The sequence below is a fragment of the Ranitomeya variabilis genome, chromosome 1 (genome assembly GCF_051348905.1).
Source record: "Ranitomeya variabilis isolate aRanVar5 chromosome 1, aRanVar5.hap1, whole genome shotgun sequence".
Classification (NCBI taxonomy): domain Eukaryota; kingdom Metazoa; phylum Chordata; class Amphibia; order Anura; family Dendrobatidae; genus Ranitomeya; species Ranitomeya variabilis.
This window is the reverse complement of record NC_135232.1, coordinates 255,297,375-255,321,043: the sequence shown is the minus strand read 5'-3', so window position 1 is coordinate 255,321,043 and position 23,669 is coordinate 255,297,375. Positions and strand designations below refer to the sequence as shown.

Genomic DNA, 23,669 nt, shown 5'->3' with positions numbered 1-23,669 from the left:
CAGCCATGGTCCTGTGTCCACCAATGAGTGGCTCGGAGAAAAGGATTTTACGGTTAGTACAAAAAAAATCCCTCTTTTTAAACACTAAAACTTTTGCTCTTTCTGGGATTTCCAGAACACTTAGCGGTTACAAAGAAAGATCAGAGTGCAGTCTGTCAATCACTGATGGGACCGCCCACTGGACCAAAAATCCCAGGAAGAACGGAAGTGTAAATAATGAAGACCAGGGTTATACTGAATCTTTTCTCACACAAATATGTTTATCAATCTCCTTCACTCCCCATGGTGTATGACGTGGGGGAGATTGGTCTGCATTTTCATGGTAACAGGTTCCCTTTTAAATGAAGACTATCTGTTCAACTTACTGATGGGTTTTTTTTTTCACAGAACCACCAAAACTTCTGTCTGGCTTTCAAGAAGAGAATGAGTTATTTTATGAATACTACTCCACATCTCTCAAGAGACGATGGTTGCTGCACCACAAAAACCACTGCCACAAATGGAACCTTTAGACAGTACTCTGATTAACATTTAGTGGGGTTATCTACTTAGGAAACTTGTGTTCAGATATCGTATAATGAAATTGTAAGTTAATTGATGGAGTTGCATGGCCGCAAAAAAGCGTCCTACTCTTAAAGACACGAATGACATTGATCTAATAGGGGACAGTTTAATGCCTCTAATGTGGTGCTGCAGGGAAACTGATCATTTCCTGCTAGGTTTTGCAACAGGGCTATTTTGCAGGGTGTTAGTCATGGCCAGAGAGGTGTGATTGGATTGTGGGAGTAGTCAAGGAGAAGACTTGTACAGCCTCTTTATCATACGCAACACTGCAGGATAAAAACTACTTTTTCAAAGAATACAGTGTTAGTATTTGCCTAAAAGACTTTATCAGTTTAAACATGGATATCTGAATGATGCCCAAGGTGACTTTTTACAGATAGGTCATCAGTATCTAGTTGGTGAGGTTCCGATACCTGGCATTCCCTCTGATCAGCTGTTATTAGATCCAGCAGTTATTGGACGTAAACAGTGTACGGTGCAGAACACCACATCTCTGCCACACTGTTTAGTGACCGCTTCTGAGTATTGTAGAACTTTTTAAATGAACCGTTTACATCCAGGAGCTGGTAACAGCTACTCAGTGGGAGTTGTGGGTGTTGGATACCTACCAATCTGAATTTGATTATCTATGCAACAGATTGGTCATCAGTATAATTTTGGTGGACAGCCACTTTCAGTTTAACATTTTTTTTTTTTTTTTTTTACACATCTCTAGATCAATGACATTTGTTTGGAACAATGCACAAATAAGTTCCTGCTTTTAAAAAGCCTCTGATTGTGTAATAGATAAGCAAGGAGGAAGACAACCTTTTTATCAAGAATGTAAGTCCCAAGATGCCAAACTAAGAGGACTGATATCCAAATGTGATCCCTTTCCCAACTCCGGATAACTGCAGAAGACGATGGAGTAGTTGAAGTAAATCACAGAACTATTGGCAGCTTGATTGTTATGGATATGGCTACACAATTGTACACTGTTTACATTGCGGATCTTTAGACAGCCACGGCTGTTAGCATGCAGTTGAGCAATAAGGGGTCTTTAGGTAAAAATACCATAATTAGGGCATTGTAGATACCGGTATTTGGCATCAATGTGACTAACCCAATAATTAGCAACAGCTTTTCAGGGATTTTGACCAAAAATACAAAAACTCTTTGGTGCCAACTTTGATAACCTTTTGGAAAATGACCCAGCATAGATATCATGGCTCTGTTATATAAAGAAGCCATGACACTAGTATGAACAGAGCCGAAGGTGTATAATTATCATTAGTAAGATCTATTTTACAGAATTCTAGTCTATACAATTAGCAGTCTATTTTAGATTGTTTGATGACCTTTGCAAAATATGTATATTTAGCTGCAACTGTACAGTGTCTGTCATTTCAAAGCAGATCTCAAGAGCCCTCTTTTCAGTTTGCTGTAATGAGAACATAGTATAGTATTATCACTAATTATCCATTAATGCTGGCTGAAGCCTAGGTTGCCAATCTACATAACTAAATGATGCAAGAACCAGTAAGATATATATCATAAAGAGAAGCATCGCTTCTGTAATAAATCAGGGAAACCGTTTTATTTTCAAATGGCAATAAAATGCCAGTACCACATATTAATAAGCATAAATAACATTTGTTTCTTAATAGCGCCCCTAATGAACATATTTTATTTGGATTTACTGAGTTGTCAAAATAGAGTCAACAAAGCACATATGTTTGGTGTGATGAATGGACTAAAAATGAACTGGAGCACTTACAGAGCACGTATAGATTATTTATGAGAATATCTACTGTTTTATCTGCTGTATACACAAAACGTAAGGCCCTGCCACATTTTACTGTGTGCCATGTTAAATTACTAATACAACAAGCTATAATGCGGATCATCCATTCAGTCTATAGGGCCATATTAATACATACAACGTGAATTCACTTTCAGCATTTTGGCTCCAGTTACAAAACAGGCTCAGCCTTCTGACTACACTATTGAACTGATATGCAGCCTCCGTGGCTAGCGGTGACATCATCAAGGTTACTGCAGGTCACTGAGGCTTCATTCACAGCTGGGCCCCTGAACTGTGGGGACCTCTGTGAGGAAAAGTCTCACGGTGTAGCGGTGAGTTCATTGGAAGAACTTCAGTGTTGAGCAAAAATACAGTGTAGGGTAAATTCAACCTCCTACCCTCTTCCACCTACTTTTTTTGATCCGAGTGATATCTTTCTACTTCTGCTCTTGCATTTCTGTGTTGTCTCTGATTTTCATGTAATATTTAATAAAGATATGGTTTTAGAGGTTTGTTTTTTTTTTCAGTTGTATACTTGTCACTTTCCACAAAGAGAAATGTTACCCCTTAAGGCCCCGTCTCACTTAGCGACGCTAAAGTGATCCCGACAACGATACGACCTGTCAGGGATCGTTGCTGCGTCGCTATGTGGTCGCTGGTGAGATGTCAAACAGTGAGATCTTCCCAACGATCGCTGCTGCGATCTCACTGTTTGACATCTCACCAGCGACCTGTAGCGACCTGTACAACGATGTCACATGGGAGCTATTATGATGATTCAGTGTCTGAGTCGTCAACGAGGCAGGGTGGATTGATTTAAATCACGCCGATTTAAATCATGATTTAAATCACGATTTAAATCAAAAGATTTTTTTCTATTTAAATCGGATCGATTTAAATCATGATTTTAATCATGATTTAAATCACTGATTTAAATCAAAAGGTTTTTTTCAATATAAATCACGATTAAAATGAGAAGTGAGAGCAGTGCGCATGTGCGCCCATAGTTACACGGACGAAACTAGGGGCAACGATCTAACGCCAGGGTGAGGGGGGGACCCCAAAGTAAGTAAAAATCTTTTTTGTTTTACTATATGGCAATAGGTAGGTGTTTAAAAGCAGCATGTCTTAATTGTATAAACTATTAATAGCCTCCACATTTTGTTCATACTGCCCCTTTAATTCCACACTTCTAGCTTGGTTTCACTTTTGGTTTAGTTTCTTTTTCCATTCAGTTGACATGCCCAAACTTGTTGGATAGTCAGCAGTACTTGGCTGTAGTAACAATCAAACTTCATAAGTGATCTGTGTGAGCCATGGCAGGTCGTAAGAGAGACCCTATTTGGGTTCATTTTGTTGAGATGCCAGCAGCAGATCTTGGAAAGAAAGGTGCAAGAGCAAAGTGCAAATACTGTCAAAAGGATATCCAAGGACTTGTTTGCCGTTTGAGATCACATTATGAAAACTGCAACCAGAAGGGAAATGAAGATGTTGATAGTGAAGTGTTTCTTTGGTCATCTTCATCACCGCACTTCTCATGATGTTGCCTCATTCACGCCACCAGGCCTTGCATCTCTTTGTTGCATCGTTTGCATTTTGCACGCATGCCTGCCTTACCGATAGGCGAAGGCGCTTCATTAAAATATTCCCAAACTGGGTCTCTTTTACGGCCTGCTGCCATTATAAGGAAAGAATGTAATAAACCTCAGATTGTACACACAAACAGATCCAGACTTGTCTGTCTGTGGCTATGCTGCAGTATTGTGCTCAAAGTTTCACTTTCATTTTTTTGTCTGCTTGCCCTTCCTCCTCAAAACACTTAGATTCACATTCTTCTTGTGTTGTGCAGATCTATTCCACTCCAAACAATCAGAAACATATTGTCTAACTTCTTGGACTTGGCACTGAAGGGGTTGATTCTGTATTCATAGGTTTGTAGAACAATAGGATTAAGGTCTTTTTCTCAACTCTGTTCATGTTGTAACATTTTTGCCATGAAGAAGAGGCTGGGACCTCTGCGGAGTCAAATTCAGTTTTGAGAACTGCGTAAGTAAAGCGAGCGTCTGTGATAATATAGGAGAGAAACTGCCCACTAATCCTACAGAAACCTCTGGAAGAGCATGGCATTGTGAATGTTACACATATACAGCCTTTATTCTACTGAGTTAAACAACTCAGCTTTATCTCATGATGGAAGAACCTTTGGATGGTAAAATATTTTCCTCAAAAAGCAGTTTATTGAAAAAAATCCGATTTAAATCAAAAAAATCCGATTTAAATCAAAAAAATCCGATTTTTTTATTTTTTTTTAAAAAACATTGATTTTTATCCACCCTGCAACGAGGTCATTGGTAAGGTGTCAAACACAGCGATGTGTGCTACCCAGCGGGACCTCAAGGATCAAAAAAAGGTCCAGGCCATTCCGACACGACCAGCGATCTCACAGCAGGGGCCTGGTCGCTGCTACGTGTCACACATAGCGAGATCGCTACTGAGGTCGCTGATGCGTCACAAAACTTGTGACTCAGCAGCGATCTCGCTAGCGATCTCGCTTAGTGAGACGGGGGCTTTAGATCCCAGGCTTAAGCCTCTCACCTAGCCAAATCATATCTCATACTATGCACTGATGAGTGACAACAACCTGAAATACTGTGTCTGCAGATTGAGATTCTGGTGTGGCTTTTATCTTAAGTCATATGACAATGCTCTTTAAAGGGTCAATATTGACTTTTAGGATTGCTACTTCCAATAGCAGTTCAAGTCCTCTTCCTCTCTGAAGAGGCAATTTGCTGTTGTAGTTGGTCACATTGTGATGCCAACAATAAGCAGATGAGGAGAAAGATGATCAGTTATATTAGAAGGTGATAGACAAGTGTATTATAATTGTTTTTAAATTGGATTTTCTATCACAAATCTCTACGCTACACTGCTACAAGGTTATGCTCTCACGGAAAGTATTTTCTGCTGACCTCCAGCAGTAAAGCTCCTGTAGTGAAACATTCAACATTACTAAAAGGTCACCGGATGCGAAATATTTTACCCTTTCCATGGGCAAAGAGTGAAATTTGCACCTACATCCACAACATAAATTGTCATGCAGATCTTAAACCTCCTGCCATGTTTATGCTGCACATATATATCACAGCATAGGCATGAGATTTCTTAAAATCTAAGGTACCGTATTTTCCGGCGTATAAGACGACTTTTTAACCCCTGAAAATCTTAAGTCGGGGGTCGTCTTATACGCCGGGTATCGTCTTGTACGCCGGGTGTATATGGTGGGTGGGGGGGAGTGGTCCTGATGACGACGAGGGGGCGTCTCACAGGAAAGTGCGTGGAATATCCCCCATTACCTCATCGCAGCGCTGCAGCGTGGGGTCTCTGTGCTGGGAGCGGCGGCGGCTGCTCCTCTTTGTGCCGCGTGGATGCTGTGCTGTGGGGCGGCGGCTCCTCTTCTGCAGTGTGGGGCCTCTGTGCTGTGGGGCGGCGTATTTTCATGCAGTCAGTCGGGGCTCCTCCGGCATCTCCTTAAAGCCCGGAGGCCCCGCTGGCAGCTCCATTGCTATGATGCGGTGGCCTCCGGGAAAATGGGCGCTGCTCAGATTCAGATCTCGTCTCCCGAGATCTCGGGACGAGATCTGAATCTGAGCATGTGCCGCCCCTAGCGGCCATTTTCCCGGAGGCCACCGCATCGTAGCAATGGAGCTGCCGGCGGGGCCTCCGGGCTTTAAGAAGATGCCGGAGGAGCCCCGACTGACCGCATGAAAATACGCCGCCGCCGCCCCACAGCACAGAGGCCCCACACTGCAGAAGAGGAGCCGCCGCCCCACAGCACCCACGCGGCACAAAGAGGAGCCGCCGCTCCCAGCAGAGACCCCACGCTTCAGCGCTACGATGAGGTAATGGGGGATAGTCCACTCACACTTTCCTGTGAGACGCCCCCTCGTCGTCATCAGGACCACTCCCACCCCAAAAGGCACATTAGTCACCGGCCCTATAAGACGACATATGGCGTATAAGAAGACCCCCAACTTTTAAGAAGATTTTATATTTTAACTGGAAAAGTTGGGGGTCGTCTTATACGCCGGAAAATACGGTACTTTGCTGGCATTGAAAACCCATGGATTTTTCGTAAACAAATATGCAACTGAATGGCTTATCCCAACATTTTGTAATGTTTTATTAGTTTGTATACCTGATGAAGTTAACGGTTTTGCATTTAGTCTATTTATTTGAATACTAACAATGTTAGGGAGAACTGTTAGAATAATCTAAAATGAAATAGGAAATATTTATTGGAAGAAAACCACACACATCTATACTATTCCGGTCTTCCCTGTCAGAAAATGGTTTACATCCGCAATCCCACAGATTACAAGCAGTTCCGCTAATACCACATCTCCGAGTGATTACTGTGGTTGCAATATTACGCTGAGGTGACTTTGTTTCTCCAGCAGTCCTGTCACTGAGATTAAAAAATTTTGACTATTGTTATTTCACATTATGCTTTCAAATAAAAAATTCTGTACGTGTCCAATTCTCTCAGATGTAGTAAAACAGAAAGCTTTTTTTGCAATATAGGACCTATAACTATTTCGAGATTGTTTGAGACACTGGTTCTTCATTACTGATTTGCTTATGTTTATTCTTTGGTTAATTATTTCAATATTTACCGATAATGGGAATAACAAACTACTTTATTAAATTTTAACCCATTATTTCTTCATTCCGCTAGTAAAATTATGTCAGAGGAAGTCTACAATTTGGGAAAATAAATTGCATGCAATTTTTGCTTGCATATCTGTCATCTGCTGAGCCCTTACTCTTTAGGGTATGTGCACACGTAGGTGGGACGTCTGCGGATTTTTCCGCACCTGTTTTTGTAAATCCGCAGCTAAACCGCACTGCGGATTACCTGCAGAATTACTGCGGTTTTTGTGCGGATTCCACCTGCGGTTTTACACCTGCGGATTCCTATTGTGGAGCAGGTGTAAACCACAGCGGAATCCGCACAAAGAATTGACATGCTGCGGAATAAACAATGCAGTGTTTCCGCGCGTTTTTTTCCGCAGCATGTGCACAGTATCCAGGGCAATTACTGCATATAACAGCTAAGTCAGAGAGCTGTACAAATCGGAGCGAGGTTGGAATGCACTGAATGGACTGGCCGGCGGCTATCCTGACCTGTGCGTGACAACTGCATAGAAATACATACAGCTGTCACTCTCTGGTCGGGGGAACCACTGGCCAGTCTATGCCATGTATTTCAATCTTGCTCTGATTTAGAAGTTCGTCTGACTGCGCCCTTAAAAGAAAAATCATGCAATTGGCCTGTGTCTTATTTAAAATCTCGAACAAGAACTGTGCAGTGCGACAGTAGATTAAATCTACTCCAAAATGTCCTGTTTTATGGAGTTATTTTTAATATTGATCAATAAAGGATTGTCGTTTTAAAGAACAAGCAGTCCTAACACCTAGGCGCCTGTAGTTCTTCTGAACTGGACTTGGATTTCCATGGCATCTTAGTCCCAAATCGACTTTGTCGAACCACTTGAACTTTAGGCATCAAGGCCATAACACAGCTGCTGTCAGCACTTATGATTATGGCCTGGTCCATGCTTGGCTGATTTGAACACACAAGTTATGAAGGATTTGAGCAAGATAACTATACCCAAATAAGACACTTGACATAGCACAGTAACCTCAAATCTATGGATAGCTTTTATTGAAAACTGGCCACAGAAATAATAATTTGTATGTGTGATGAAGAAATCACTGCAAAAATATTTTTTTTGTACTGATCATTTGGGTTTTTATATAATCGTCCTCACAGCTGAATGGGTTAACTTGGAATGCAGCTGGGAGTGGAACAGACTGTGCTGTTGCTTTGCAGCTCTTTAATGCTTCTCTCTCTCTGCTAGCAGCACATACATTTCCAGCTGACTAACTGCTGAATGAACTGATCTGAAAATAAGCATGCTTTACTTTAAATTTTAGCTGTCAGCTCCCATTACTTTGCTTACAGTGGTACATTTTATCCCAGCCATGTAAAAGCAAGAAAAGTGTAATGTCAGAACACCAGGGCTACCACGGCTATTTTCAGATCAGTCTCAAAATAATCTGTAAACTCCTGTGGTCTTGTAAAGATTGCATGCGATTGCTTTTCCTGGATGTTAAAACTTCCTCTAACCAGCTTCAATTCGTTAAAAAAAAATAAAACACACTGAAAAAAAAAACTAACCATATCAAGCAGCTTCAGTGATTCACAAAATGATGTTAAGAGAACAATATGATTCGTGGTACGAGTTTCAAGATGTGAGTGACTTGATATTTTAATTAATAGCAGCTTAGAATCCTAAAACGTGCAAGTACACCCGCAGTATTCTCTGCTGGTGTTCTGGACTGATGTGTCAAAATATGAAATATTTGGCTCCAATAGAAGGTAGTTTGCCAAAAGGCGGTACAGTAATGAGTAGAGTATCTGCGGGCAACATTGAAGCATGGTGGAGTTTTCTTTCAATGGTGAGGCTGCATTTCAACAAATATAGTTGGGAGCTTGGTCAAGATGATGTCTTCAATGCTGAGATATACAAATTGATACTTATCCATCATGTAATACCATCAAGGAGGTGTCTGGCTCAAAATGAATTCTGCAGCAGGTCCACAACCCCAAACATACAGCCAATGTCACTAAGCACTATCTTCAGTGTAAAGAAATACAAGGAGTCTGGAAGCACTGATAGGGCCCTCGTGGAGCCCTGATCTCAACATTATGTAGTCTGTGATTACACGAGGAGACCAAAGGATTTTTGGAAGCCTACATCCATTAAAGATCTGTGTTTAATTCTCTAAGAAGTTTGGGACAACCTCCCTTCTGCGTCCTTTCAGAAACTGTGCATGTGTACCTAGAAGTGATTCTGTTTTGAAGGCAAATGGTGGTCACACCAAATATTGGTTTGATTTACATTTCTCTTTTTCTCCTCGCTACAACAGCACCCACTTGAGAGAGGGGATCCGCCCCTTAGGAACAGGAAACCCTATGGAGAGAATAAAAGGGGCGGTCCCCCTCGCTCCCACAGTTGGTTTCCTGTTCCTAAGGGAACCCATGGAGAAGAGGATACCTAGCCTGGATGCCGCCTGTGCGGTTTACCTGTGAGGACGGCAGGGGCTCCAGTGCTGGAAGCAGCGTCAGGGGGCCTGGTGTCAGTTTCCCCCCTCTGCTGGCAGAGGCAGGAGGTCACATGGATCACGGGTAGGAGGTTGCATCAGCACGCCTGCGGCAGGTAATTATGCTCCGGAGCGCGACGCCGCTGCTGGCGATATGCGCGGGTGTGTAGCTGCCATTTGACTCCCCTGGAGGTGGTATGGAAGCGTCCAGGGTGCGAGCAGAGGGGAGATGATGCCGGGCAGTGCGCACGAGATCCAAAATGGCCGCGACCCGGAAGTGGTGATGACTTCCGGGTTCAACAGGAAGAAGATGGCGGTGCCCAGCATTAAAAGACGCCGGCGCTGATTCCTCGGCGTCCAAGCATGGCGACGCCACCTCAGGACTCAGCGGTGCCTTCAGAGGACACAGCCAACTTCCTTCGCAGCAGCGCAAGCAGCGGACGAAAATCCTCCACAAAGAGCGCAAAAGAGAAGAGATCTGACCGATCTTCATCTCAGCCTGTGCCTGCATCTCCTCTACGGGCCGGTACCTTGACCATCTGCTTCACTGGGGTGAGTGTGTACCCTCCCTATTAAGCTAATTATGGCCCCTCTTATTTATATACCCTAGGCAAAAAGATCGGAAAAATCGAAGCACAAACAATGTGCCTTATGTACCCAGCCCCTCCTGGATAGTTATGCAAAGAAGATGTGTTTTGTCTGTATTGAGAAAACGGTACGGGAGGAAGCCTCTGTAAGATCTGACGACATCAGGCAGATTATTAGGGACGAGTTACGGGCTTTCCATAGTTCAGAAAGTATTCCTGATTCTAGGAGCAGAAAGTATAATTCGCCAAGGTCAGACCATTCTTCTGATAAAGATTTAAATACCACTGGTGCATATCACACTAAACCCTAGAACAGGGATATGCCCTAAAAATGGACATATGTTACAGGGAAACTCCACTAATCAATATTTCCTACAGCTGAACGGAGTATAAACAACCCAAAACCAATTTGTAAAAAAGTAGTAGCAAATGTTATAACAACACAAATAGAAATACTCTATAAGGACAAGGTACACGTAGAGCACATATACTTGGGACAAAAAACACTGGAAGTAACACCATGGGGTGGTACATCAGACATGGGCATATCACCTCTGACTATGAATCAGGTAAGACTAATCCGTCATATAAAAGTGCATAGTGCCTAGTGCAAAAAAGTGCTTATCTCTTCATAATATCCCACCTGGGTTCAAAAATAACCAGTCTGCCATGTATATCTTACCCATAAGTCGGTGCCAGTGTGTGTCCAGATAGCCCCTATCTACAGTGTTTTTTGTCCCAAGTATATGTGCTCTACGTGTACCTTGTCCTTATAGAGTATTTCTATTTGTGTTGTTATATGTATAATAAAATTTGCTACTACTTTTTTACAAATTGGTTTTGGGTTGTTTATACTCCGTTCAGCTGTAGGAAACATTCTTCTGATAAAGAAGATACGGATGCCTCCCTGGAATATATTTCCTCAGAAGGGGAGCAAGATACGTGTTTTCCTACAGAGAGCATAGATAATCTGGTGAAGGCTGTATGTAACACCATGGGTATTAAAAGCAATAAAGATCCTAAAACACCACAGGATATAATGTTTGCAGGATTGTCAGAAAAGAAAAGGCCTACCTTTCCACTAATAACTCCAATCAAAGATTTAATTATTAAAGAATGGGAGAACCAGGGGCAGAAAGGATTACCATCTTGGTCAAAAAGACGTTATCCCTTTAAGGATGAAGACATGTCTATCTGGGCCAAAGCCCCGAAGGTAGACTCGGTGGTTGCATCCACGTCCAAAAAATCCTTGCTCCCTGTAGAAGATTCGGGTTCCTTACAAGACCCACTGGATCATAAGGCCGATACTTTGTTAAAACAGGCATGGGAATCATGTTCTGGGGCATTTAGACCGGCTATATCAGCTACATGCACTGCAAGGTCCATGTTAGTCTGGCTTAATGACCTGGAAGAGGGTTTAAAAGGAGGACTATCCAGAGAAAAATTGATCTCTTCCTTACCCCTAATCAGAGGCACTACGGCGTTTTTAGCGGACTCATCTGCGGACTCGATTAGATTGGCTGCCAAATCAGCAGGCCTAACTAACGCGGCTCGTCGAGCCCTGTGGCTAAAAGGCTGGAAGGGGGACGCCCAAACAAAAACAAAATTATGTGGCCTTCCTTGCCAGGGTGAGTACCTTTTTGGTACAAAGTTAGATGAGATCCTAACCAAAGCAGGCGAAAGGAAAAAGAGGTTCCCTAATAACTATTTTCCGTCCTATAGGAGAGCCTTCTGGAAGCCTATCTTTAATAAGAGAAGGGATTTCAAAAACCAAGACCACTGGACAAATAAGGATAACAAATAGAGAGGCTCCTTTTTCGGGAAACGACCATTTAAAAGGGAAGATAAACCGCGTTAATACGGATCTACCAGTAGGTGGTAGACTATCTCTTTTCGCCCCACAGTGCATGCAGTAACCTCCAACTCTTGGGCTACTAGCCTCATAACCTCAGGCTTAAAATTAAAATTTGCCAGAGTCCCTCCGGACTCATTCCTGTTGACTTCTGTGAAGTCTCAATCTCAACAACAGTTTTGGGAGCAGGAAATAATGAATCTCCTTTCCAAAAAAGTATTAGTGGAAGTCCCGTATCATCAGAGGGGGAAGGGTTTTTACTCCCCTTTATTTTTTTATCCCAAAACCTGACGGATCATATAGAACTATAATAAATATTAAAAAGCTAAATATCTTTCTGGAAAACCAGACCTTCAAGATGGAATCGATCAGATCCGCGGTTAAACTTTTATTTCCGGGGTGCTTTATGGCAGTCCTCGACTTAAAAGATGCATACTATCATCTGCCAATTTATATTGAACACCAGCAGTATCTGCGTGTGGCGATAATGATTAATGGGCAAATACATCATTTTCAATACACGGCCATGCCCTTCGGACTGTCAATAGCTCCCAGAGTCTTTACTAAATTAATGTCGGAGGTGATGTCGTTTTTAAGATTAAAAGATACCCTTATAATTCCATATCTAGATGACCTTCTGGTAGTTGGAAACTCCCCCTCACAGTGTAAACAGCGCCTATCTAACACAATCTCATCAGTGCAGAAAATAGGATGGTTGATTAACTGGGAAAAATCCAGATTATCTCCAACAACCCGTCAAACGTTCTTGGGTCTTATCCTAGATTCTGAGTGTCAGAGAAGTTTCCTTCCAGAATCCAGTCTATAATAATAAAAAAATTACCGTCGGTGATTAATAACCCTGTAATCTCCCTTAGGGATGGTATGTCCCTTTTAGGTTCTTTTACGTCGTGCATTCCGGCGGTTCCATGGGCTCAATTCCACACTAGGCGGTTACAATATTTAATTTTACAGGAGGAGGGTAAATTTCAAAGCCATTTGGGTAGTCGTTTATACCTCCCATTAAACGTAATAGAGTCCCTCTATTGGTGGTTGGAGCCGGATCATCTGGTCGGGGGAGTCCCTTGGGTAATTAAACCTTCGAAGATAATTTTTACTGACGCCAGTCCTACTGGTTGGGGGGCACATCTAGGGGACCAGATAGTTCAAGGCCAGTGGTCTGTTAGTGAGTCTGATGATTCGTCTAACGAAAGTGAACTAAAAGCAGTTGATTATGCCATATGTAAATTCCTTCCGCAGTTACACGGGACTCACACAAGAATACTATCAGACAACATGACTTCTGTGGCATATATAAACCATCAAGGAGGAACGAGATCAGAAGCTCTGATGTCTATATCAAACGACATTCTTTCTATAGCCGAAAGACATCTCCTTTCATTGTCCGCACTACATGTCAGAGGAGTGGACAATTCAAAAGCAGATTTCCTCAGCCGTCACACTCCATCAGGGAGAGTGGGTACTCAGTCGGCGTATCTTCATGATGATAGCCAAAAAGTGGGGCACTCCCGACATAGACCTTTTTGCAACAAGAGACAACAGACAGGTCAAAAAGTTCGCTTCATTATTCCTCTCCGACAACCCCAATATCCTGGATGCTCTCCAAGTTCCATGGACATTCCGGCAAGCTTACGCCTTTCCTCCATTAATACTCCTTCCAACTGTGATCAGGAAGATAAGGGAAGACAAAGCGAACATAATCCTAATAGCACCATTCTGGCCCAAGAGACCAAGGTTTTCCTGCCTCAGAGCCATGTCTGTCTCAGATCCGTTGATTCTTCCGGAGACTCAGGACCTTCTCTCTCAGGGTCCCTTCAACCACCCTCATGTGAAGGGCCTACGGTTGACAGCCTGGTGTTTGAAAGGCAGCTATTACAACTAAGAGGTTTTCCAGAGAGGTTGATTGATACCCTTTTACTTAGTAGGAAGAGGTCTACAACAACCATATATGTAAGAGTATGGAAAAAATTTCTAACTTTCTACCCTACAGCTCTGTCAGGAGAGGTTCCTATTTCTGCTATTTTGGAATTTCTCCAGAAGGGTCGTGACTTAGGCTTATCAGTCAATACGCTAAAAGTACAGGTTTCGGCTCTAGGAGCCCTATATAGTCATAACATTGTGGGAGACAGATGGGTAGCACGGTTCATTTCAGCATGCCAAAGGGCAGAACCGATCCAAATTCCCCACATTCCACCCTGGGATCTTAATCTAGTCCTAAAGGCTCTAACGGGGGAACCATTCAAGCCGATACACTCGGCCCACATAAAATTTGTATCTCTTAAGACAGCTTTTCTTGTCGCTTTAGTATCAGCCAGAAGAGTAAGCGATATTCAGGCATTATCGGTAGACCCTCCTTTTCTGTCAATATTCCAGGATAGGATTGTTTTAAAGACAGACCCTTCCTACTTACCTAAAGTAGGGACTAAATTCCATAAATCCCAAGAAATCTTCCTTCCTTCCTTCTATAGTAACCCCACAAATCAGGAAGCGGAAAGATACCATACTTTAGATGTAAAAAGGGCCGTAATAGCTTACCTAGATAGGACTAGTCTTTGGAGGAAGAGCAGGGCTCTTTTTATTTCCTTTCAGGGCCATAACAAAGGTTCTGGTGTAACGAAGAACACGTTATCTCGGTGGATTCGGGATGCGATTTGCTTGGCCTATCTAGCGAAAGGAGAGAACCCTCCTGAGACTGTAAAGGCACACTCTACCCGGGCGATGTCTTCCTGGGCTGAGAGAGCGGAGGTTCCAATAGAACTGATATGTAAGGCCGCAACCTGGTCTCCTACTACTTTCTATACTCGCTATAGATTGGACTTGTCTTCCTCATCTGACTTGTCTTTCGGTAGATCAGTTCTTAACACGGTGATCCCTCCCAAATGACTATCTCTGTAAGTCTCTCAAGTGGGTGCTGTCGTGGCGAGGAGAAAACACCGGATTACGTACCGGTAATGCTCTTTTATAGAGCCACGACAGCACCCCTTCACTTCCCTCCCTAATAATTTTTCTTTCATAGATGCACTGATAAGGGTGAATGGTTCTTGTAGTTAGCTATACTTATGTTAACTAAAGATAAACGATGATATTGGATTGCCTACTAATACTGGTGGGCGGTTCCTCTCATTCTCTGTAACCCAACTGTGGGAGCAAGGGGGACCGCCCCTTTTATTCTCTCCATAGGGTTTCCTGTTCCTAAGGGGCGGATTCCCTCTCTCAAGTGGGTGCTGTCGTGGCTCTATAAAAGAGCATTACCGGTACGTAATCTGGTGTTTCTTCATTCCCTTTGCATTTTGTGTGTTTCTTCATTCCCTTTGCATTTTGTAGATTGATAAAAATTAAATTATTAACATTAACACTGCTATTTTTAAACCATTCTTATTCTGTAGCATTTTTTCAACACCTACCTAAAACTAAAGTTTGAAAGCAACTAGCCCCAATCAGTGGCATATGGGGGGGATTATGAAAGCCAGATAGCAAGGTTTTTTTAGCCACGTGTAACCACAAAAATCAGATCAAGTTTTGTGATATGATTGTTGATCATCGACCTGTCAGATATCGTCACTTGTAATGCTCATAAGCCTAGATGGCAGTACTGTTCAACGTTGTGTGTCCTAGGAGTTTGGAGAATAGTGACTAACTGGAATCACAGCAAGAGGTGCACAGAGTCAAGGACGGATCATCTCCAGATTAGAAAGATGGCATGTAATGATACAGTCTGTACTGCAAGTGAATTTGGAAGTCACATGTTAAGCCTAAAGCATCAAGCAGCGTCTACACAAATCATAAAGAATTTGCATCATATTAGACTATGAACCAGACGTCCAGCTACTGGTGTATCCTTGGCCTCATGTCACAGCTCTCAAAGGCTATCAATGTGCTAAGCAAAATGGCAATAGAGTTTGGAATGCAGGACTATCCTCTTCAGCAATGAGTCCTACTTTTGCCATGTATGCAATGATAGCCGGAGATTGGTCTACAGACCACGTGGGCAATGCCATGAAGAGGCCTTCACTAGGCAACATCACACTGGTCCTACTCCTGAGATGTCATAAGGTGACATGTACAGTCATATCTGGAACATTAATTGCAAAGGGAGCTACGAACAGTGGATTTGGCGTTCAGCATGGCAGAACATTCCTCAGCCAACTAATGATACACTCCTTGGCATGCTGTCAATGAGGTTAAGTGCGTGTTTTTCTACACATGGTTCTCATATTCGATGTTGAAAATGGGCCGATGCAAAAGTTTGGGGACCCTGCATGGTCTGTACCTAGTAGCAACCCATTTTGAAAGTATGACTGCTTGTAATTGCTTTTTATAACTAACCAAGAGTCTTTCAATTCTTGTTTGAGGGATTTTCATCCATTCTTCGTTGGAAAATTCTTCCAGTTCTTTGAGATTTTTGTGTCGTCTTGCATACATTGTTATTTTGAGGTCTCCAAATCAGGAGACTGTGAGGGCCATGCTGATTGACAGCTGACTTCCCCAATTAGGCAGTGGAGAGAAGGCTGTCAATCAGCATAACACCAGTAGTGCTGCTCTTTCATCAGGAAGAGAAATTGCTGCTCTGTTGATAGGGAGTGGCTTAATCTCTGGCAGAAATTGTCAATGACTGTCGCTGAGTACAACAGACAGGTAGTTGCCTCTAGATTTTTTTTTATTTAAAGTCTCTAATATCCTGCCTAAGGTTTTAAGGGATACATCTTCATACTATAATACTGATGTGAAGAAATTATCTGCATTTATTGTGAACTATACAATGATAATTACAGTTATAATCTGTTTGTTTCGGAAGCTCTAAAAATACCACAGAAGCATCAATTTATTTATTTTTTACAAGCAATGGATAAATGCTCTATTTTTACAGTTAAGGAATTTATGTCCGGTTTGGGCACTCCACACAAAGCATTGCCAGGCAAATTACCTTATGAGCACAGATCTGTGTGTATAAAGTTTTACATCTTTGCAATATACAATGTATATTATATATACAGAGGCATGTAAAAGTTTGGGCCCCCCGGTCAAAATTACTTCTATTGTGAACAGATAAGCAACTTGAAGGTGAAATTATCACTAAAAGGCTTACAGTTAAGAATGACACACTTCCTTTGTATTTTAGTAAAACTATATATACAAAAAAGAACAGCAGCACGTGTGCATGAATCTAGACCATGTGAAAACACAGAAAAACATTCAATATAGATTACACTTCTCAAAAACATTTAAGGTAAGTTTTGTAAAAAAAAAATTATTAATAGATGAAAATGAAGGTTCTTAGCACATAAATTGGCCAATTCATGTATGCCCATCAACCACGGCAAGGTGACCTCCCTCTGATGGGTCCTACTCTACTGTACATGCCACTTTTGGGCCACCAGCCTACAACTATGGACAAAACATGTCACTCTTGGGCTAAGCCTACAATTTATGGGCAGGTAGAGCTGATTATGGCCACCTGCAAGGTCAATGGGAGGAGTGCAAGATCAGTCTGGAGGCAGCCAGCCAGCATCCAGTAACTAAATAGACAACAAAAACAACCAGCACTCCTAATGTGAACACGTGCACGCTGCAAAACTGCATTATTTTTTTTGTGTGTATGTATGTGTATCTGTATATGTATATATATATATATATATAATTTCGTCTTCCATATAAATTGCTTGAGAAAAAATTTCTTCAAAATGGTGCAACGCCCGCGCATGCGCAGTAGGATAATTCGCAATGCTATAGATGTTACTGCACAGGTGCCGGCACTATCTTGCTAGAGGAAAAAATATTTTCTCCATCAAGATGGCGCTGACGCATCTATTGGTGATCCGATAAATGCTATTGCGAAGGCGCTGTCTTTGTGGAGACCAATTTTTTTTTCCTCTAGCAAAATGGCGTCGGCACCTGCGCAGTAGCATCTATCCATTCTGAATTATGCTACTGCGCATGCACGGCCAGTGCCATTTTAAGGAAGATATTTTTTTTTTCTCAAGCAATTTATATCACAAAATAAAATAAAAATATGGATATTATAGATGCGATCATGCTACAGCACAGGTGCCAGCGCCTGCATGATATATGTAATTTTTTTTTTTAATCCATAACAAATATACAATATGTAAAATAGCGGGCAGGTCCGTGAAGGATCAGTGACTTGTCATAAGCCATACGGATGAATATGTAAGCAGAGCACCACATAAAGACCTCCCACAGGCCGCCCCGAAGCATGATAATCTCATTAACTGGAAACTGAAAATACAGATTAAACAACAACCACAAGACGGATTTCATCAACCAAGGTATCATTTTAATCAGTATAACGGCTGACCTGACACTGTAGGTTACTGAGCACAATCCTACTAACAAGTTCCCTTTAATGAAAAATCCTATATGTCTGGAACTGTATGACTTTAAAAAAAAAAACAACAGAAGTAAATCAGAATACTTAGGGCAGCACTGGGAATAAAATTAGAGCAAAAACTGACCACCAAGTCTTCTATATGGATTAAAGTGTACCACCTATTAAAATAGATCAATGTTACCAGCTAGCAAAACCTGGATTTACAAATATGTAAATTGGGCTGTTATACTGTAATAGGTAAAGTAATTAGGGCTATTGACTTGTCAGCAGAAATCAAGTCAATACATATAGATGGGGCTTTAAAAAAAATACCATCCAAATGTGGAAAAAACAGCATGAAGTGAATTTTCACATGCAAAATTAAAATGCCCAGATTTTATCCTTTCAATGTAGGTGAAATCCTCAGAACATAAAGATTTGCTGGATCTGTGGCTAGATGTGTGGCAATTGAGGGTCCAGTATTATTGTATCCTGTGTTAAGATGAAAATGTTGATTAAAATAAATAAAAATGAACAAGTGACACACTAAAAATGCTCGGATAGCATCAGGAGTTCATTGATGATCACAACTCGCCATCCACAGCTTGTGTGTGTTATATTTTTGGAAATGATTCACTAGTCCTTATGTCAAAGTTGGTATCTCGCTAGATTTATGGGACATATCCTGCTAATTATTGTATGTTAGCTGCTGAACCAATTATGTTGGCTGCCATAGGTGAGATTTAGGAGAGAAACCCGACCTCTTAATTGCCTTCAACATCTACCAATGTGTAGCCTTCTTCCTAATGTGCATGAAAAAATATTATTTTACAATATTACTACAACTGTCATTATAATATCTTAGTACTTAACCTAGGCATACACAGGTTAAGTGTTGGACCATGCACACATTGCTAGACTTGCTGCACACTTTCAGTGTCGATTATGCACTAAAAATCGACAGAAAAGTACAGTGCAATGCAAAGAAAGGGATTTTGCTGCAGCATCATCCATGGCATTACTACATGCCGCTCATCACAACTCTCAGAGAAAAAGCCTCAAAATGCATGTATCTAGTTAATGGGTGAAAGGGAAAAAAAAGAGTTGTGAAGTTTGGGAAAAAAAAAAGAGTTGTGACATTTGAAAAAAGAGTTGTGAAGTTTAATTACCACAGATCTTCCTTACCTGACCTATCTATCGCAATTAATGACATAATGCTTTCCCCCGTACCAGAAGTCCGCTGCCTCGGAGTAACGTTCGACTCTGCCCTGTCCTTCAAACCGCACATCCAAGCTCTTTCCACCTGTCGCCTCCAGCTCAAAAATAGCTCCAGAATCCGTCCTTTCCTCAACCTTCAATCTACTAAAATGCTTGTGCATGCCCTCATCATCTCCCGCCTTGACTACTGCAACATCCTTTTCTGCGGCCTCCCTGCTAACACCCTTGCACCTCTCCAGTCCATCCTTAACTCTGCAGCCCAACTAATCCATCTCTCTCCTCGCTACTCCTCCGCTTCCCCCTTCTGCAAATCTCTTCACTGGCTCCCATTCCCTCAGCGTATCCAGTTCAAATTGCTAATACTGACCTACAAAGCCATCCATAACCTGTCTCCTCCATATATCTCTGAACTAATCTCCCGATATCTTCCCTCACGTAATCTCCGGTACTCCCAAGACCTCCTTCTGTCCTCCACACTTATTCGCTCCTCATCCAATCGCCTCCAAGACTTCTCCCGAATATCCCCCATCCTCTGGAATTCTCTGCCCCAACACGTCCGACTATCAACCACATTCGGATCCTTCAGATGGAACCTGAAAACTCATCTCTTCAGGAAAGCCTACAGCCTGCACTGACCCCGCTGCCTCATCACTACCGAAGCTACCGCCTCACCAACACCGGAGCTCCTGCAACCCCCAACCTACTGTCTCCTTCCCCATAATCCTGCAGAATGTAAGCCCGCAAGGGCAGGGTCCTCACCCCTCTGTATCAGTCTGTCATTGTTAGTTTGTTTACTGTAAGTGATATCTGTTACTTGTATGTAACCCCTTCTCATGTACAGCACCATGGAATCAATGGTGCTATATAAATAAATAATAATAATAATTACATATTTATGCTGGCCACAGAAAGTCATTAAAGACATACAGTTTGTAAAAATAAATTGAAAATCACACTGGTAATATACACACGTGGTCAAAATTGTTGGTACCCCTCGTTTAATGACAGAAAAACCCACAATGGTCACAGAAATAACTTGAATCTGACAAAAGTACATGATTTTAGACCACCACTAATTCATAGAAAATGCTCCAAGTTCCTGGTTGCTATGCTTTGAATATGAATTTATTATCATGCTACATATAAGAGCATTCAAGGTAGAAACAAACCTAAAAAATTGCATTCAAATTGTTAACTCCACGCTGCTTTCTGTATGATTCCATATGTAGCAATATAAAAGTGTATTTTATATCTTTAAAAGATCAAATAAAAATAACTAGATCGAATAACAATAAAAACTCTACGCTCACTCTATGAAAGAGGAACTTTCACCAGTTTTCGCATGTTCACCTGTTCACTTCAAGAAATAATGGCTGCAGAGCTGAATAAAACATAGGTTTTATTTTTAAATTTCTCAACTCCGCTGCGGAGATATTAGCTTGTAAAGTTTAGGGTATAATTTGTGATAAGCCCAACTGGGTGTTACAGAGATTTTTCTCAATGGGTGTGTACTTCTTCCCCTGCATGACATTAACCAATCAAAAGCAGGAGTAATTGAGAGAAAAATTAACATACCCAGCTCTCGGCCCTGAGCTTGTAAGGCTCACCTGGTGAGGTGGATACACTAAGCCTCTGGTCTGGGGGCACAGACAGTGGTGTAACTAGAGTCCAATGGGCCCTGGTGCAAAATTCGGACCTTGGCTCCCACCTGCATGTTGGTCAGATGTATGGGCCCCTTGTAGGGTTCCAGATCCTATGAAGACATGTGTTGCCCCCCCATGTAATCATGTCGCTGACCTGGCTCTTTCTTGTAATAATCCGCATCCTGGCCCCTTCCAGTAATCATGCCCCCCTTCCTGGGCCCCATGCTATATCATTTTCCCCTATCGCGGTATAATGTACCCCATCCTGGTATAATGCGCACATTCTGGCATAATGTCCACCATCCTGTTATAATGTATAATATCCACCATCCTGGTTTAATTCCCCTATTCTGATATCATTTTCCCCATTCTGGAATAATGTCCCCATACTAGTATATTGTTCCCATTGTGTTATAATGCCCCTTCCTAGTACAATGTCCCCAATTCTGTGTCCCATCTGTTCTCCAGAACATTTAAAAAGAAACAAACTTCTACTCTCCTTACCCCACTCCCATGTCGTGCTGTGTCCTCTTTTGTTGCTGGCGCAGTAGTCAACAGATGCCTTTGGCATACAGATACGGGCAGAGCCTGACGTCACTGCCATGCCTCACACTTCACTGGCAAGCCGACATCAAATGCCGGCTTCTATTTGGCTGATGGCATGTATTGCAGCTCAGGGACCCAGCGGCACCCCGAGGATACATGTCCAGGTGAAATTGGCATCAACAGGTCCCCCTTCAGCATGGGTCAGGGAGCAGTCGCACCTTCTGAGAAGTTGATCATTACGCCACTGGGCACACAAACTCCAGGCGTTGGTGCAGCTTCCTAGAGAGCATGTGGAATCAAGGATTTTGACTATCTGGAATCTCAGGAACAGTCAGACAGATGGAGTGGAACTCAGCAAGGATGGATTCAAGTTGAAAACACAGCAAGTACAGCAAAAGAGCAAACCAAACATGGAACTTTAGGATTGAGATTCTAGAACACAGGTGTGAGTCCTAATGGGCCTTAAAAAGGATTAGGGAGATGATGTCACTAAGCCATGCTGGGCAATTTACAAGACTTAACATGGGGCACAACCGAAAGCGGCGGACCGAGGTGATAGAAAAAGAGCCTGGGATACCTGGGACACGTGTGTTCCAGATCTCTTCAGCTACTCTATAGTATGGCTTAGAACTGAATGTGATTTAAAACACTGCCAGATCGCCTTTCAGGTCCGTGTGAGGAAAGGGAGAATATACCAGAGCTGAGTGTCATTACAAACACATCTATAGCTCTCTTATCACAGCTCTGCCCCTCTTTCCCATACTACTACTGTTGTGAGAGGAGAAGTCTTTATAATTACACTCAGCTCTGGTGTAACCCGCTTCTGCCACTTTGATTGCCACAAACGGAAATCTGGAAGCTTATCTAATTAGATTCAGCTCTATTTTATTTCCCCCTACACTTACTGCCCTGAGAAGAGATCTGGAAATGTTTGTATGTATCAACACATAGAAAAAGAGAAAGTGTTTAATTGTGCAATATCATAAGAATACAAAAATATGGAAACAGTCAAAATCTCTCACCTTATCTTGTTATGCTAGGAGCATAACATCTGAAAGGATATAGATGGCTGCCACATGTTTCATTGCCAAGATCCCATGTGTGGATTTTGTAAACAGATGAGTGAGGATAATAGTGCTGGGATAATGGGAGTCTTTAGTCAGTGCTCAATCTATTACACCAATTTCCAGATGTAATACAAAAAGTTTTGAAGACGACCCATCTTCTTCATCAGGTAACACTTGACAAGACGGGTCATTTTTGATATACATTATATTGTACCTTCAATAAAGTTCTGTTTGCACCTAGAAATTGATGTAGTGGATTGAACGCCTACACACGATTCCCATTATCCCAATACGATCATCCTCACTCATCTGAACTATACTACATAGCTGCTGCAGAGATCAGGGCTCAGATAGGGGCATGGTTTTTTTTTCCCTGCATGATGCCTCCTTCTTATGATTGATTAATGTTATGCAGTGAATAGAGGACACTCCCTCACAGAAGATTTTCTGGTAATGCCTTGTTGGATTTATCATAGATGATAACCTAATCTTTGAATTTCATCTTTAACTCTGCTGCCCGATCAATCCACCTCTATCCTTACTTCTCCCCTCTAAAAATCTCTTCATTGGCTTCCAATTACCAAACAAATGCAATTCAAACTTAATACTAACATTGATCTACAAGGCTGTCCATAATCTGTCCCTGACATATATCTCCGAACTAATCTCTCGATATCTACCAACATGTACTCTCTGGTCCTCCCAACACCTTCTTTCCTACACCTTTCCTCCACACTCATATGTTCTTCATCCGATCGCCTCCATGAATTCTCAAAAGTATCCCCTATCCTCTGGAATTCCGTGCCACAACAGGTTTGATTATCCACTACATTCAGAATCTTCAGATGGAACTTGAAAACCCATCTCTTAAAGAAAGCTTGAGGCCTACAATGAAC

General features: G+C 42.0%; 1 long non-coding RNA gene across 1 annotated transcript in view; it reads left to right on the top strand.

The window, feature by feature from the left end:
• LOC143813079 (uncharacterized) overlaps positions 1-2,855 on the top strand; it is a 39,780-nt gene extending 36,925 nt beyond the window's left edge. The window contains exon 2 of the long non-coding RNA XR_013223601.1: positions 388-2,855. This is a non-coding gene — a long non-coding RNA (uncharacterized LOC143813079). The remainder of the gene's footprint in view (positions 1-387) is intronic.
• The last annotated feature ends 20,814 nt before the right edge of the window (positions 2,856-23,669 follow it).